The sequence below is a fragment of the Perna viridis genome, chromosome 15, assembly GCF_037379345.1.
Source record: "Perna viridis isolate PV_CMFRI_1.1 ecotype Kerala chromosome 15, ASM3737934v1, whole genome shotgun sequence".
NCBI classification, from domain to species: Eukaryota; Metazoa; Mollusca; class Bivalvia; order Mytilida; family Mytilidae; genus Perna; species Perna viridis.
The window spans coordinates 7,783,154-7,800,259 of record NC_142459.1 but is presented as its reverse complement, the minus strand read 5'-3'; positions in this window follow the sequence as shown (position 1 = coordinate 7,800,259).

Genomic DNA, 17,106 nt, shown 5'->3' with positions numbered 1-17,106 from the left:
TTATGTCAAATTTACCCAAACAATCCTTTTATTTCTTTTAACAGGTTTCACATTTTATAAGCAAATGTATTCATATCTTTTACATACCTAATAATTCCTGAATATTTTTTTTCTATTGGACCTGGGTGAAAGCTTAAGGCAATTCGCAGTTTACTCAATCCTTTTAATCCAAGAATGAAATAGAGCACTACTTTGGGATTCAGATACACATATAACAGCTTAAAAAAATAGTTTATTTTGCTATTCACAAATTTAAGAAGGCATGTTAAAAACAAAACAATCTACGAAAAATTGATCATGTGTTAATCACAACATAGTAATGTGCTATTTTTAATAAAAAGAAAATGCGAAAAATAGACTACGATTGGTATTGTGCTAGATCACAGGAAAATTTGCCCATAGGTAGACACGTCACCCACAATTGCAATAGATCATTTGTCATACCAAATCTGAAAAATGTGATAAAACCCAAACATATTTTTATTTTTGTAATCAAGTTGTTTTATGGGTCTATACTATGAAATGTGTAATCATTCATTCAAATCTGACTGCTCACAGGAGATGATCAACATTGAAAATACAATAGATTCTATTGTATTTGCGTGTCATTTACAGAGTTATCTCCCTTAATTAAGAAATTAATGGGGGTCCGGGTGTTAAAAGAATAGGCCTGCAGCAGCGCTAAGCTTGTCGTAAAAGGCGACTAAATAGTGCTCAGAACCCTAGCCGGGGGCTAGGGCGCTCTGCTCACAGAGCAACTGGGATGTGTGCCCCAGGTGGTCAAACGGGGTACCCCTGGTGTGTTACATGCTGGGGTTGTCAGGCATTAATACGGAAAACCTGACCGCAAACCATGGTGGTGCACCGTGTTGGGAAAGATGCCACGTTTTTCGCACGTTAAAGAACCCTACTGTGGTATTCTCCCGGAGTAGGAATCATATGACTCCGCTACAGGAGGCTAAATTGCCGGACACTACCCGCCTCTCCCTATTTCTAGTGGCAATCAAAATTTGTCGACCACATTGTCCTTGTGTCCCATCCCTCTTGCATTTCATCATCATTTCATGTTCATTTATCAATTTCATGTTCATCGGACGTTAAACCCCAACAAACAAACAAAACCATTTCAATACATACAAAGTTATTTATATTACACATATTACACGACTCGTGTATTTTGTATAAATGTTGTGATGTTAAGTCCTACATTACACAAGGCCTGAGCTAAATCTTTCATTTGACCTTTTCTTGGATGTTTGGCTTTCCATTTCCTTAATACCTTTCTGTTAATTTTAACTGTTTTTTTCCTTGTCGTCGTTCATTGCTAGCCACAACGAAGCACTGTGGACAAGTTGCACAGACAAAAAGAGACTTTCAGTTATTACTTCGCTAGAAATTACATCGAGTAGTTTATCAGTAGGTTCTCTTCCCAAAATTTCTTTAGAAATATCTACAAAACAGACTATTTTAATGTTGATAACTGTATATATTCCGTAGCTGGCAAATCAAGAAAAAAGCGTCGATTCGCTGAAAAAGAAAATTTAAATCGACAAGAAAATCTATTACTTTCTAATAAAATGAACAAACGGTAAAATTAAAATTAAACAGACCCGTGCAGGTCCGGGTGTCAAAAGAAAAGGCCTGCAGCAGCCCTAAGCTTGTCGTAAAAGGCGACTAAATAGTGTTCAGTAACCTAGCCGGGCGCTCTGCCGACAGAGGTGGAATAGAGTACCCCTGGCGTGTTACATGCTGGGGTTGTCAGGCTATAATACGGAAAACCTGATCGTAAACCATAGTCGTGCACCGTTTTGCCACGTTCCTCGCAAGTTAAAGAACCCTACTGTGGTATTCTCCCGGTGTAGGAACCATAGGGGTCCACCACAGGAGTCTGAATTGCCCGACCCTACCCACCTCTCCCGATTTCAAGTGGCAATCAAAAATTTCTCGACCCCCATTATCCTTGTGTCCCATCACAATTTTCATTTCATCATCATTTCATGTTCATTTTATCGTCCACTTCATGTTCATCGCCTGAATATAGCTAAAATATTGCTAAACAAACAAACAAACGAAATATTCTTTTCGAACCCGCACAGGGCCTTTGAATTAGATTAATTATTGGGGTTAATGGGATCGACAAATTTTAATTCCCACCGGAAAGCGGCAGAGGTGGGTAGAGTCGGGCAATTTAGACAGAGTCCAATGGTTTCTTCTCCGAGTGAATACCACAGAACGGTTCTTTAACGTGCAAGGAATGTGGCATTTTTCCCAACACCGTGCATCACTATGGCTTGCAGTCAGGTTTTCCGTATAAAGGCAAGATGATCCCAGCATATAGCAAGCCAAGGTGCCCCATTTCACAACTGGGTTGTGTTCCCACTTAACATATTGACACCCGGAACCGCACGGGGTCTAAAGATTAAAAATAATTTCATATTTGTATAAAAAAATTTTGTACTTACCCATTTGTTTGTTCCTGGTCATCTAAAATTACAGGAGAAAACAATTTATATTGGCTATCATTAATATATATATATTTGAATTCGTGAAAGGCAGGCAGCTAAATACCTGTTTTGTAAGTGCCAAATAATTCTTTTAAAATTTCAGATAAAGTACAAATTCAGAAAGACAATTTTTGTTTGTTTGTTTGTTGGGGTTTAACGCCCGAGCAGCACTATTTCAGCTATATTCAGGCCATGAATATGAAGTGGATGATAAAATGAACATGAAATGATGAAATGAAAAATGGGATAGGACACAAGGATAATGGGATCGACAAATTTTGATTGCCACTGGAAATAGGGATTGATTGATTGTTATCTTTTAATGCCGTTTCGGCGACTAGGGCCATATCACGGCAAGAACATTGAATGAAGTGGAAATATTAAAAGCAAGATCAAAGTCTCCTCATAAAATAATGAAATTAAAACAAGCAGCTATTTACATATAAAAAGGTACATAAAAGGTGAACCTAAGACATAAAATACATATAAAAACATAACTACGATAAAACATTGAAAATATTAAAAAATCATTGATTGATTGATTGATTGTTTGGGTTTAAAGTCCGAGCAGCAATATATCAGCTATATCCAGACGATGAACATGAAACGGATGATAAAATGAACATGAAATGGTGATGAAATGAAAAACGGGATGGGACACAAGGACAGTAGGGTCGACAAATTTTGATTGCCACTAGAAAAAGGGAGGGATGGGTAAGGTCGGGCAATTTAGCCTCCTGTGGCGGAGCGCAAATGTTCCTACTCCTATCGAATACCACAACGGGGTTCTTTAACGTGCGAGGAACGTGGCATCTTTCCCAACACGGTGCACCACTATGGTCTGCGGTCAGGTTTTCCGTATTATAGCCTGACAACCCCAGCAGGTAATACGCCAGGGGTACCCCATTCCACCACCTGGGGCACACATCCCAGTTGCTCTGTGGGCAGAGCGCCTAGCCCCGGCTAGGTTTCTGAGCACTATTTAGTCGCCTTTTAAGACAAGCTTAGCGCTGCTGCAGGCCTATTCTTTTGACACCCGGACCTGCACGGGGCATTGAAAAATCAAGGAAGGTATCTAATTTAGATTTTATTAAATAAACCGATGTCCCGCAAGAAATCGATAATGTTTTTAGATGAAACGGTCTTGAACAAATCAAACATAGTGGCGCAGTCAAAATAATTTTGCCTGGTGTTGGCAAAATCCACACAATCTAGAAGAACATGTTTGATAGAGAAAGGGCAATCACATGGGATACACTTAGGTGGAGGATCACCAACAAACAAATGGCCATGTGTAAATCTAGAATGTCCAATGCGGCATCAGGTCATGACCACTTGCTCTTTGCGATTGCCCGACCCGGATTGATAAACGCCTAGATCGGGTTTTATGGAATTGAGTTTGTTGTGTTCAAGACCGTCCCATCGGTCCTGCCACATCTTTAAAATATATTTCCTCATTAAAGGTTTAAAATCGGTGTATCGCAAACTAACATCCTTTATTATTTCATTTAATGCCTTCTTGGCAACCCTGTCTACAACTGAATTCCCCTGAATACCAACATGACTGGGTACCCAGAGAAAAACAATTTCTACATCAAATTCCCGAAGTCGATGAATAAAATATACAATTTGTAAGATAAGAGTGTTTTTCAGTTTGTGATTCTTAATTGCCAAAAGACAGCTCAAAGAGTCAGAACAAATAATAAACTGTGACAGATTAGATTGAGTAATCAATTTAAGTGCTAACAATATGGCTCGAGCTTCAGCTGTGAATATGAAAGCGCTTGATGGCAACCGTTCAGTTACAGTTCTGTCACCATGGACAGCAGCACATGCAACGCTATCGCCATCTTTTGAGCCATCTCTATACACCGTCGAAAAATCTGGATAATTTGCTTTAATTTCAGAAAATTTTTGTTGTAAAAATAAAGGATTGGTATCGGACTTTTTATATTCACGCAGATCAAAAATGAAAGAAGGGTGTGGAAGCTCCCATGGAGGGCATTTCGAAGTAACAACAGGTGTTACTGCATTGGTCTCCAGATGAATTGCTTCCAAATAAGATTTTATTCGAATTCCAAAAGGAGGGGTTTTGCTTTCATGTTTTCGATGTCGACATAAATAGGATTAATGACACAGTCGTAGGCAGGGCTATCTGGGTAGGCCATAAGTTTACTTACATATTGAAGACATAATTTCAAACGTCTGTCTCCAAGGGATGGTTCATTTACCTCGGCATAAAGGCTCTCAATGGGAGAGGTTCTGAAGGCACCAAGGCAAAGTCGCAACCCCTGGTGGTGAATAGCGTCTAAAATTTTAATTTAAGGTTTTTTGGCGGAATCATAAACAATAGATCCATAATCAAGCTTAGACCTAACCAAAGATCTATATAAATTTAATAAAATGGAGGTATCAGCACCCCAATCGGTACTGGACACCATTTTAAAAATATCTAGTGCCTTAAGACACCTAGATTTAAGTAATTTGATATGGGGAAGAAAAGAAAGTTTACTATCAAAAAGTAATCCAAGGAATTTTGTTTCTTCTACTATTTTGATTTTATTACCATAAAGAAAGAGATCTGGGTCCGGATGCAGCTTTCGCTTTCGACAAAAGTGCATACCAACAGTTTTAGATGTAGAAATCCATTCTCCAAAGCCCATTTCTCAATTGTTTTTAGGCAAAGTTGTAACTGCCTTTCAATATTTCTCAGATTTTGTGCCCTGTAGCAGATCAAAAAGTCGTCTACATACAAGTAACCGTCAATATTGTCCTTCAAAATTTGGGTAAACTATTAATTTTAATACTGAAGAGAGTGACAGAAAGAATACTTCCCTGAGGAACTCCCATTTCCTGTTCCTTCTCCTCAGAAAAAGTCGAATTTACCCTCACATTTAAATGACGATCTGACAAAATATTAGACAAGAACAGAGGAAGTCTTCCTTTCAGCCCCATATCAAATATAGCTTTTAAAATACCATATTTCCACGTCGTGTCATAGGCTTTTTCTAAATCGAAAAAGATCGACACAACATGTTCATTTTTAGCAAATGCATTTCTGATGAGCGTTTCCAACCGGACTAAATGGTCAAGAGTACTTCTGCCTTGCCTAAAACCACACTGAATATTAGTGAGTAAGTTGTGCTTCTCAAGGAACCACACAAGGCGATCATTGACCATTCGTTCCGTTGTCTTGCAGACGCAGCTTGTCAATGCGATCGGGCGATAATTTGAAGGATCCGTATGATCCTTTCCTGGTTTTGGAATAGGGACTACTGAAGCCGTTTTCCAGATGAACGGAACGTTACCAGAAGTCCATATCTCGTTCATTAACGCAAGACGTGTATGTAGAGATGGATCAGGAAGATGTTTCAAAAGTTGATAGTGAATATTATCTAGCCCACTAGCTGTATCGTGGGCTTTAGCCAGTGACGATTTTAGGTCCTCTATAGAAAATTGAGAGTTGTAGGATTCAGCATTATTTGACTTGAAGTTTAATTTTGTCTTTTCTGCAGATGATTTAATTTTTTGAAAATCTGGTTTGTAGTTAGTTGAGGATGAATGTTTAGCGAACGTTTCGGCTAGCTTATTGGCGATATCTTTTTCGGTGGTTAGAGTGGTATTACCAACTTTAAGGTGTTTCACTGAAGAATTCTAATTTTTTCCTTTTACTTTTCTAATAAAATTCCATACTTTATTGAGGGGAGTGTGAGATTTAATACTAGAAACAAAATTTTTCCAAGAGGTTCGGCTGGCTTGTTTACATGTACATCGAGCTTTTGCTCGAAATATTCGGAAGTTTGACAGATTTGCTGGTGTAGGATTTTGGTCAAACCGGCGATGGGCCTTGTTGCGTTCTTCGATCGCTTTGTCGCACTCATCAGTAAACCATGGTTTACTAGGCCTTTTTGGATCTGTCGAGGTTTTAGGTATTGTTTTATTAGCAATTGATGTCAGTCTTTCATTAAATAATAAAATGGGATCTTCAACATCCTTCATCGTTTCTAATCGTAATTCTTCAAGACAGTGGGCTTCAAATGAAGCCCAATCTGCTTTCTCAAGTTTAAAACGAGGTTGACATTCCTCCGTTTTGGAGGATAAATGCTCCAAAATAATTGGAAAATTATCACTCCCGCAAAGGTCATCATGAACTCGCCATGATCACAAATGCTTAAATCAATAGAAGAATACGATCCATTGCCTGAATGAAGGAACGTTGAAGATCCGTCATTAAATATGCACAAATCTTCTTGCTGAAGGAGCTCCTCAACTTTTTTACCTTTATCATTCGTATGATTACTTCCCTATAAAGGATTATGAGCATTAAAGTCACCCAAAATAATAAATGGTTTGGGCAACTGTTTAACCAAATCAACTAATTTATTTCTGCACAAAATTGAATTCGGGGGAATGTAAATGGAACAAACGGTTATGGTTTTGTCAAGGGATAACCGAACGGCCACTGCTTGTAGATCGGTAGTTAAAGGAATTGAACTATGTATTACTCTGTCCCTAATAAAAATGGTAGATCCACCAGCAGCTCGTTCATTTGCCTCAGCAAATGTACTATACATTGTATATCCTTTTACGGAAATTTGATCCGTTTCTTTTAAATGAGTCTCCTGGAGACATAATGCAACTGGTAAAATAGACTGAACAAGAAGAGTTAATTCCAAAATATTAGCCTTTAAACCTCGACAATTCCATTGAAGTAATTTGGCCATTTTTATGGGTGACGAATGGGGGATATTTTCTCTGACTTGGATCCGCGACCACGACTCGATGACCTTCTAGTACGAGTGCCACCATTAAGGTCAATTCGAATTGACTGAGCGCGCTGCTCCTCTATTTTTTCATGGCAACAGGATCTGTTTGGTCAATCTGATCAAGGTCGGGACCCAGCCAGTTTTCACCTGGACAAAGTCCATGATCTGTTGTTTCCATGTCAGACTCGGAATCCAACTCCGACACCACAGGCGACACAATCTGTCGCCTAGACTTGGATTTCTCCAAGTCCTCCACACTTTTTTGGGGGTTGGACATTCTTCTGTTGAGATTTGGAAGACGATGACTGTTGTGATGATGGAGATGATTTTGAAGATGATCCGGAATTTTTTGGGATGACTGAGTCTGGGAACATTGGTGAGATTTCTTAGCTCTGGCCTTTTTAATTTCCTCTAAACATTTTTTGGATGGTTTCATTATTTTGGTGGATACCTCAGTGGGCAGTTTGGCAAGACCATTGATATCCTCTTTCCAACTCATGATCGTCTGCACCTCAACAGTCGAGGACAGACAAGCACGCTTTGCAACACTAGCATAAGATGTTTTGCCAGATGCAAGAAAATTGTTGGAAAGGGACCACTTCTGGCGAGCTTCACTATATGAAATTTTGTTTTCAGTTTTTATCTTTAAAATATCTTTTTCTTTCTTATAAAGAGGGCAATCTTTAGATGATGACATTATCATTAGTTTCTGCATTTCAGATCTTTTTTGCAGTCGATTCCCTCGTGTCCTTCTTCAGAGCATCGGAAACAAAACAGTTTTCCTCTACACTGGCCCTTTCCATGCCCAAACTTCTGGCATTTAAAACACCGAATTGGGTTAGGAATATACAGACTGACAGCTGTCCTGTATGGACCAATGTAGACATGAGATGGCACTGAAGTGGAACTAAATGTTAACAGGATTGTTCTCATTGGTGTGGTTGCATCTGCACGTCGAGAAGTAAATCTTTTCACTGACTTAACGCCTTGTGATTTCAGTTCCTCACAGATCTCTTCATCAGTCAAGGCGTCGAGGTCTCGACCTCGGTATTTAAGGACACCCTGTGACTGATTTAGCGACTTGTGTGCAGATGAAACCACATCAAGGTTACCAATCCTGGTTAATTTTAACAAATTTGATGATTGGCCAGGTCTGAGGCATTCAATTAAAATTCCTGATCTTATTTTCTTTGTATCTTTAACACCACCAGCTACACCCTTGATTGTTTTCTGTATTAAAAAAAGGAGAAAGGTCATTAACATTTTTGTCTTTATCTTTTGCTTGTTGTTATTTGTTTGTTGGGGTTTAACGTCCGAGCAGCAATATTTCAGCTATATTCAGACGATGAACATGAAATGGATGATTAAATGAACATGAAATGAAAAAAAGGATGGGACACAAGGAAAATAGGATCGACAAATTTTGATTGCCACTAGAAAAAGGGGGGATGGGTAAGGTCGGGCAATTTAGCCTCCTGTGGCGGAGCGCAAAGGTTCCTACTATCGAATACCACAGCAGGGTTCTTTAACGTGCGAGGAAAGTGGCATCTTTCCCAACACGGTGCACCACTATGGTTTGCGGTCAGGTTTTCCGTATTATAGCCTGACAACCCCAGTATGTAAAACGCCAGGGGTACCCCATTCCACCACCTGGGGCACACATCGCAGTTGCTCTGTAGGCAGAGGGCCTAGCCCCCGGTAGGTTTCTGAGCACTATTTAGTCGCCTTTTAAGACAAGCTTAGCGCTGCTGCAGGCCTATTCTTTTAACACCCGGACCTGCACGGGGCTTTATCTTTTGCAGAAATTACAATAAATCTTGGCCAGTTTTTATCACTTTCGTCAGAAGAATTGCAGACATCACTCTTTCGTGTTTTTGAATAAGAAACATTGGACTCCCCGTTGGTTTTTGTCGCCATGTTAAATTTTTATAAGTTTCATCGTCTCTGTTCCCCTCCCGCCACCGAGTGCCAACACGGGCGATGCTAGAATTCTACGGATTTCCAGCAGATAGCATCAGGGATTCCAGAGACGACATACTCGAACAGAGGTATCTATCAATGGCGCATAGACAGCGTACTACTCGATTGACCCATGAGCCACCGCCTTCTTCATTTGCCATTTGTAAGCTTTTGAATATCTTAGAAACATTGGATTAAACAAAATGCCATCAGTAAAGCAGGTGGACAAATGAAGGGCATGGCGTGACCAGTCGATTGATCGAACCGGGTCCATCCGATCTCCCGTTTAGATGACCTAAGAGCCGAGTGGCATATACAGCCGTATCCTCGATCATCCAGCCATCGATGACACGGGGGTTACGTCACGACTGGAGTCTAGATACGACCTTCATCCACTAGGACCTCCTCGCCCACCAATAACTCACGGGTTGCAACTCACGGCAAACAAGTAGGTGAACCCACTTTTTATTTTAAACAACGGGCCCACGGTCGATGTTCGGATCGCTTTAGTCTGGCCTCTAACCTGTGACCTTTCCAGCATGGGTAACCCTACCAGGAGAAAAATCTCCAGCTGGCATAGCTCTTAGGATCACTGAGGCACGCAAGCCCCCCCCTACCACGACAAGGATAGCGATCCACAGGGGGCAGAAGGGAATGAGACGTTGAAATTGACTTTAGATGTCTTGCAAAAGATTGCTTTGCAGTGCGTTTAATTCATTGTCAGATTGATCTTGTAGTTCTGTTGTCAATTTTATTGTGCACAGTTAAAGTTTTATTAGTGGTCTGTGAACAATTCAGATGTTCACAAAAGTTTCATTGTAGTCATATCATTCATTTTCATTGTTTTAATTTTATTCATTTTGAAATCATTAGTTATGGTTTCTTTAAGTTAACTAGAAAATGGTGGTTCCGATCGAATTCAGTTGAACTCGTTGGCATTTAGCCAAAATTTTAGAAGTTATCTGTTGTTATAACATTGGGTTCGTGTATCATTTATGCAGATGGCACCATCCTTTTATGCGGTTGATCCAGTCACGTTGATGCTATTGGCAGCATATCTTATTCAACCTTGGACAGGATTGCTGGAAGTGAGCCAGACAGAGATCGATGAGGTGGAAGATGGATGAGGCGATGGCAGAGAAGATATGGGCTGTGTGGTCGAAGGGAGACCCTCGCGCATTACCTGGCGGACAAGGAAGCAATATGGACCTGGCTGCACCGCCAGCCGACACCGACGACGATGGTAAACAGGGTGTTGAATGTGTTCATTCCCTTACACGAACTTTGTGTTATTTTCAGGGGTATTCTGCCTCCGGAAATTACAGGTATCATTTGGATGATGTCTCGTGAGGGTAATCCAGATCAGACGAAGGCTGAGCACAGGCGTCGGGTGCGAGATTGTAATTTTGAATTACAGATTGCGGTCGCGTCCTGTGTATCTTTCGATACTGATTTGGTTGATGAGCACTGCCTTCGGCCTGTGGCTATTCGGAATCACGTGGTATTCTTTCGGGCATACCATGGCATTCGGCGGAACAGACTGGCCGTCAGGAAAGTGTACGAGGAGACCCTTCGCCATTGGGTGTCTCTCCACCACCCAAGAACAATTCACGAATTCCGTGAGTGTTTGCGTGTTTCGGTACGGTTAAACACTTGTCGAGCCAACAGGGTCCATTCTGCCAACCGCCTCCTGCTGCTTACCGCAAAGCCATTTTTGCGGACGCCGGCGTAATGATAGTAATGAGTTTCAACATTACTCTTTGCACTATTCCAGTGTGACATTTTTCGAATAAAGAAATTGGTTTTTCCTTAACATTCGTGTATTCTTTGTATTACTGGTGATTTTAATTTTAGTTAGGCGTCACACTCGCTTTCATGTTTGCGCCTTGTTCTTATGGTCTTACTTTTCGTGTTCTTTTAATTGTTTTGTGTGTATAATTTTATTAGTTATTGGTCTTGTTTATTGTAGAGATGGTGGTGTTCCATCTGGTTGTCTTCCTGCTCATTGGAGGTGCGGTAGGCGTCACGATTCATGAAAATGTAGTTTTCCAAAAGGTTAATACGGTCACCATGAGCAAGTCACAATGGCTAGTTACGTTTGTCTTAGATTTACAACCTTTTCAGTCCTTTCTAGATTCATTATCCATATATTTAGGTCAGGGTACCATTGCAGTTCGTCAAATGTTAAATTTAGAAGTTGATCGTACCAATCCTTTGTATGCGGAAGTGTTATCTGCTTATTCGTCACTTACTGTGGAAATTGCGAGACTAAATACTACTAAACAACTAATTCAAGATAGTTTCGTTGATTTTAGCATCTTAGGGGATAGGAGGAAAAGAAGCCTTATTCCAATCATAGGTAAAGCTTTAAGTTTTCCATTTGGTACAGTCTCTGAGTCTGATTTGAGTTCTATTCGGCGTAATATTGGTAATTTGGCCCGTAATCAGAACAAGATTACACATGTTGTGTCCGAAAGTATCTCAATTTTAAATATTACGAGAAATGAGGTCTTCCAAAATAGGGAACTTTTGAATTCATTGGTCACTAAGTATAGGGGTCTCATAGGTTGTCTGCAAAACAATACTGAAATTTTAAAGAAACATATTGTAAGTGTAGAAAATTTCATGGTACTTCATTTTTCATTTGCGGGATTTAATGAAAGAACTTCATTATATGATTGAAAAAGGTTTAGTCTATTTAGATAATTTGAAACTTCAATTACACATGCTATCTTTAGGCCATTTATCACCTTCACTTATTACACCTTCGGAGTTAAGACACCTGTTACTGGACGTTCAAGGTCATTTACCTTCATTTTTACAATTATCTTCCGATCCCAAAATGGACTTGTGGAATTATTATAAATCTCTAACATGTTCAACTTTAATTCAAGATGATAAAATTTTAATTATTTTTTCTTTACTTTTGCTTGATTGTCAAGGAGAATTAGAAATTGTTCAGGCCCACAATTTACCTATTCCTTTGCTGTCTAATCGTATTGGTAGATTATCACTGATTGTGAAGTATAAATTAGAAAGTAATGCATTGGCAGTTAATAAGGCTAGAACGCAATATGTGTTGTTAACTTCAGATGAATTAAAACAGTGTTCCAATCCATTAGTCGGATTTTGCAACATTAAAAGTCCAGTCTACCCAGTAAACTTAAGTAAGACATGTATCATTACTCTTTTCATGAAAAACAAAAATATCTTAAATACACGTTGCCAAACACTCATTTATCCTAATTCGATTCTACCTATGGCAGATCACATACGGGAAGGTCTTTGGGTAATAGCCACACAAAAAAGATTAAGACTCTCTGTAGTTTGTCGTCATCCTTCCCAATTATCTACCACAAGAATAAATCCACCGATTGGATTAGTAAAGTTACAAACTTCTTGTTCTGCTAATAGTGATTCTTTAACACTTTTACCATATTACAAGGGTGAAGACCGTTTTCAAAGTTCACAACCATTAAAAAGATTAATTGAAATTTACAATGTGTCTGAATTCACAATATGGCACCCTTTTCATTTAGCTTTGCCTAATTTTACTATTGATGAGCTTCCTAACACATTGCAATATATGGAAACCATACCAATGGCGAATTTAATCAATCAGTTAAAAGATTTACAAACAATTGATACTAGTTTTCAAATTCCAAATTGGGGGTATGCAGGTATCTCATTGTTGCCATATTAATTGTTTGTTTGTTTGTTGGGGTTTAACGTCCGAGCAGCAATATTTCAGCTATATTCAGACGATGAACATGAAATTGATGATAAAATGAACATGACATGATCATGAAATGAAAAAGGGATGGGAAACAGGGACAATGGGGTCGATAAAATTTGATTGCCACTGGAAATAGGGAGAGGTGGGTAGGGTCGGGCAATTTAACCACCTGTGGCGGAGCCCTGTGGTTCCTACTCCGGGAGAATACCACAGTAGGGTTCTTTAACGTGCGAGGAACGTGGCATCTTTCCCAACACGGTGCACCACTATGGTTTGCGGTCAGGTTTTCCGTATTATAGCCTGACACCCCAGCATGTAACACGCCAAGGGTACCCCATTCCACCACCTGGGGCACACATCCCAGTTGCTCTGTAGCCATCGTCTGAATATAGCTGGAATATTGCTGCTCGGACGTTAAACCCCAACCAGCAAACAACAAAACAACAAATTCAGTTAATGTACAAACAGTTCTTAACCGTATTAAACCTTTTTACGGGGATTCAGAAGATTTTAAAGGTCGGGTTAAGGCTCTAGAAAAACATGCTTTCATCAGTAAGATACATGTTATTGAAATTAAACAATTTGCTTTCTTGACTTCGAAGGGTTATGTAAATGACACAATTCAACGTAGGCTGACGAATTTTCCAGAATAAACTTGGGAAGGGTTAAAGAAAGAATTAAATTAGCCCCGTGCAGGTCCGGGTGTTAAACGAATAGGCCTGCAGTAGCGCTAAGCTTGTCGTAAAAGGCGACTAAATAGTGCTCAGAAACCTAGCCGGGGGCTAGGCGCTCTGCCCACAGAGCAACTGGGATATGTGCCCCAGGTGGTGGAATGGGGTACCCCTGGCGTGTTACATGCTGGGGTTGTCAGGCTATAATACGGAAAACCTGACCGCAAACCATAGTGGTGCACCGTGTTGGGAAAGATGCCACGTTCCTCGCACGTTAAAGAATCCTGCTGTGGTAATCGATAGGAGTAGGAACCTTTGCGCTCCGCCACAGGAGGCTAAATTGCCCGACCTTACCCATCCCCCCTTTTTCAGTGGCAATCAAAATTTGTCAACCCTATTATCCTTGTGACCCATCCTTCGTTTTTTTTTTCATGTTCATTTAATCATCCGTTTCATGTTCATCGTCTGAATATAGCTGAAATATTGCTGCTCGGACGTTAAACCCCAACAAACAAACAAACAAACAAACAAGAAAGAATTAAATGCTCGTTTTGGTACTGTTTCTGATGCTCATTTCGCGGGAACCACGCTAAGAAGAATTAGGCAAAAACATGATGAAAATGTTCAATTGTTATCTGAAAGGTTATTAAATCTGGCTGAGGAAGCATATGGTGATCTCCCGGGGGGAATTGATGCTCATGAACGTGAAATTTTGGGAATTTTTAGATTGAAAATGAGTTGATTTTGCAATAGCTGTTAAAAGTGCCACTCAAAATTTAAGGCAACGATTTTCATTAAGAACAGATAGAGTTCATCAATGGTCTCAGTCACGTGACCTTAATGCTAGGCAACGCTTTGATAGCAGTATAGGCGTCCCTGTAATCACAATGTTGATCATGAAGAATCCTCACACGAACCCATGGAGGTTGATAGCTTTCAAAGGTGTAATAAGTGTAATAAGTTTCGACATAATGTGGAATTTGTAGATCTTCCTCTAATTTATCTTTAGGGCAACCTCATAATTTCAGTTTTGTTTGTTTGTTGGGGGTATGCAGGTATCTCATTGTTGCCATATTAATTGTTTGTTTGTTTGTTGGGGTTTAACGTCCGAGCAGCAATATTTCAGCTATATTCAGACAATGAACATGAAATGGATGATAAAATGAACATGAAATGAGAAAAAGAAAGGATAGGTCACAAGGATAATAGGGTCGACAAATTTTGATTGCCACTGGAAAAAGGGGGGATGGGTAAGGTCGGGCAATTTAGCTTCCTGTGGCGGAGCGCAAAGGTTCCTACCCCTATCCAATATCACAGCAGGGTTCGTTGACGTGCGAGGAACGTGGCATCTTTCCCAACACGGTGCACCACTATGGTTTGCGGTCAGGTTTTCCGTATTATAGCCTGACAACCCCAGCATGTAACACGCCAGAGGTACCCCATTCCAGTTGCTCTGTGGGCAGAGCGCCTAGCCCCCGGCTAGGTTTCTGAGCACTATTTAGTCGCCTTATACGACAAGCTTAGCGCTGCTGCAGGCCTATTCTTTTAACACCCGGACCTGCACGGGGCCATAATTTCAGAAATGGTTATAAACGACAGGGGTATTCACAGGCAGCACATGTACCTTTACATAATCCAAATTTTTCAGACCACAGATTCAGAAATGGTCCACGTGTTCCTTTATATAATCCACAGGGCTCTGCTCAAAGATTCCAAAATCGGACTTTGTTAAAATGTTATTGATGTCAGAAACCTGACATATTTCAACCAATTGTCCACTTCCACCACCTCATAGAACTCAGTTAAACTAAAACCTTCTCTTTATTCCGTAAGCGATAAAGGGAAGAAAATACGTGTCAAGAAATTTAAAAAATTGAAGGGTCAAAATTTTAAAATTAATTTAGCGGGTACACCAAGTTCCTGTTTAATTCGAATTCAAAATCGTTATCTCCGAACTCTTATCGACACAGAAGCAGAAATTAGTATTTTGAATTCTAGAATTTTTAATTCTTTGAGAAATAAACCACATTTGAAATTTGTTAGGGTTCATGTTCAAGGGGTTGACGGGTCTGCATTACATGTTCAAGGAGTTTGTGAACTTCAGTTTAAAATTGGCAAGGAAATTTTGACACATCAATTTTATGTGGTTAAAAACATAAATAGGAATATTATTTTTTCGATATCAAAATGGCCGCCGAACAAAACACCTAGATATCTACTCTGCAGTTTTTTGTTTGGATTCCCTCTTTAACTGGATGATTATACATAAATTTTATATTGGAATATCCATCTCACTATGGACTTTCTGGATGTGCATATTATTTCTAAAAATTCCTTGGGAATAAGAAGATTTTTGTGAAAATATCAAAATTATCATTCTATAAGTGAGAAGTGAACATTATTCAACACTACAAAGTTCTACATTTTCACCTTAGACATTTGTGAAATTTGGATTTAATTTACAATAGGACTAATTTATAAACATGTCAAACCCTGGGGAAAAAGTTAAAGAAAAAACTGTACAAACATTGCTAGCAGCCATAAAGTTGATAGACCAGGAAAAGATAAGGGCAGTAACAAAGGACAATCAACAAGAGAGCCTGGAGCTAAATTCAAGAGACTAGATCTATCTTCAGACACTAATGTAAGTCTTTGATTTGGGGACAATACAATCTGATTTAGACTCTATAAAAGAAAGTCTTGAATGTGTTATGAAAAAAGATGATTTAAACAGTGCATTGTCAACCCTTGTAAAAAAAAGAAGATTTAGAAACAATTGTGACTTCTATTGTAAAGAATTTGATGAATGATATGAGAAAAGATATTGACAATAAACTAAGAGAAAAATTAGGCAAGCAAACTAAAGCAATAGAAGAACTGAGACTAGAAAATGAAGAGCTGAGGGAATCCATCGCCTCAAATCGCAAATCAATACTTGAACTGACAAATGAAGTAAATGAAAAAGAGGAAAAAAGAGCACAAGCGTTTGCAAAGCAGCGTCAAAACATTCTTGAATTAAAGCGTAATACAGATGATAACTATGAAAGATCAAAACAATCGTTAGAAATGGCAAATTATAATGAACAATATTCCCGCAAATTCAATATTAAGGTAATGCAATGTGCAGAAGTGGAAGGTGAAAATTTGAGGGAAATTTTTACGCAGAATATTGTGAAAGAAAAACTTGGTATTGCTATTGCTCAGTCCGACATTCAGGCAATACACCGAATTCCGGGTAAACCAAGGCAGACAAGACCAATCATCGTGAAATTGATCAATTCCGATGTCAAATCCAAAATAATGCGGCAAAAGAAGAACTTGCCGAAAGGTAGTGTTAAACTGGTAGATGATGTGACAAGGCATAACATGGGTCTCATTTCTAGACTTTCGGAAACAAAAAGATTTGAAAGTGTATGGTATTACAATGGTTCTGTCTTTGGAAAAACAAAATCAGGAACGAGAATTAAGTT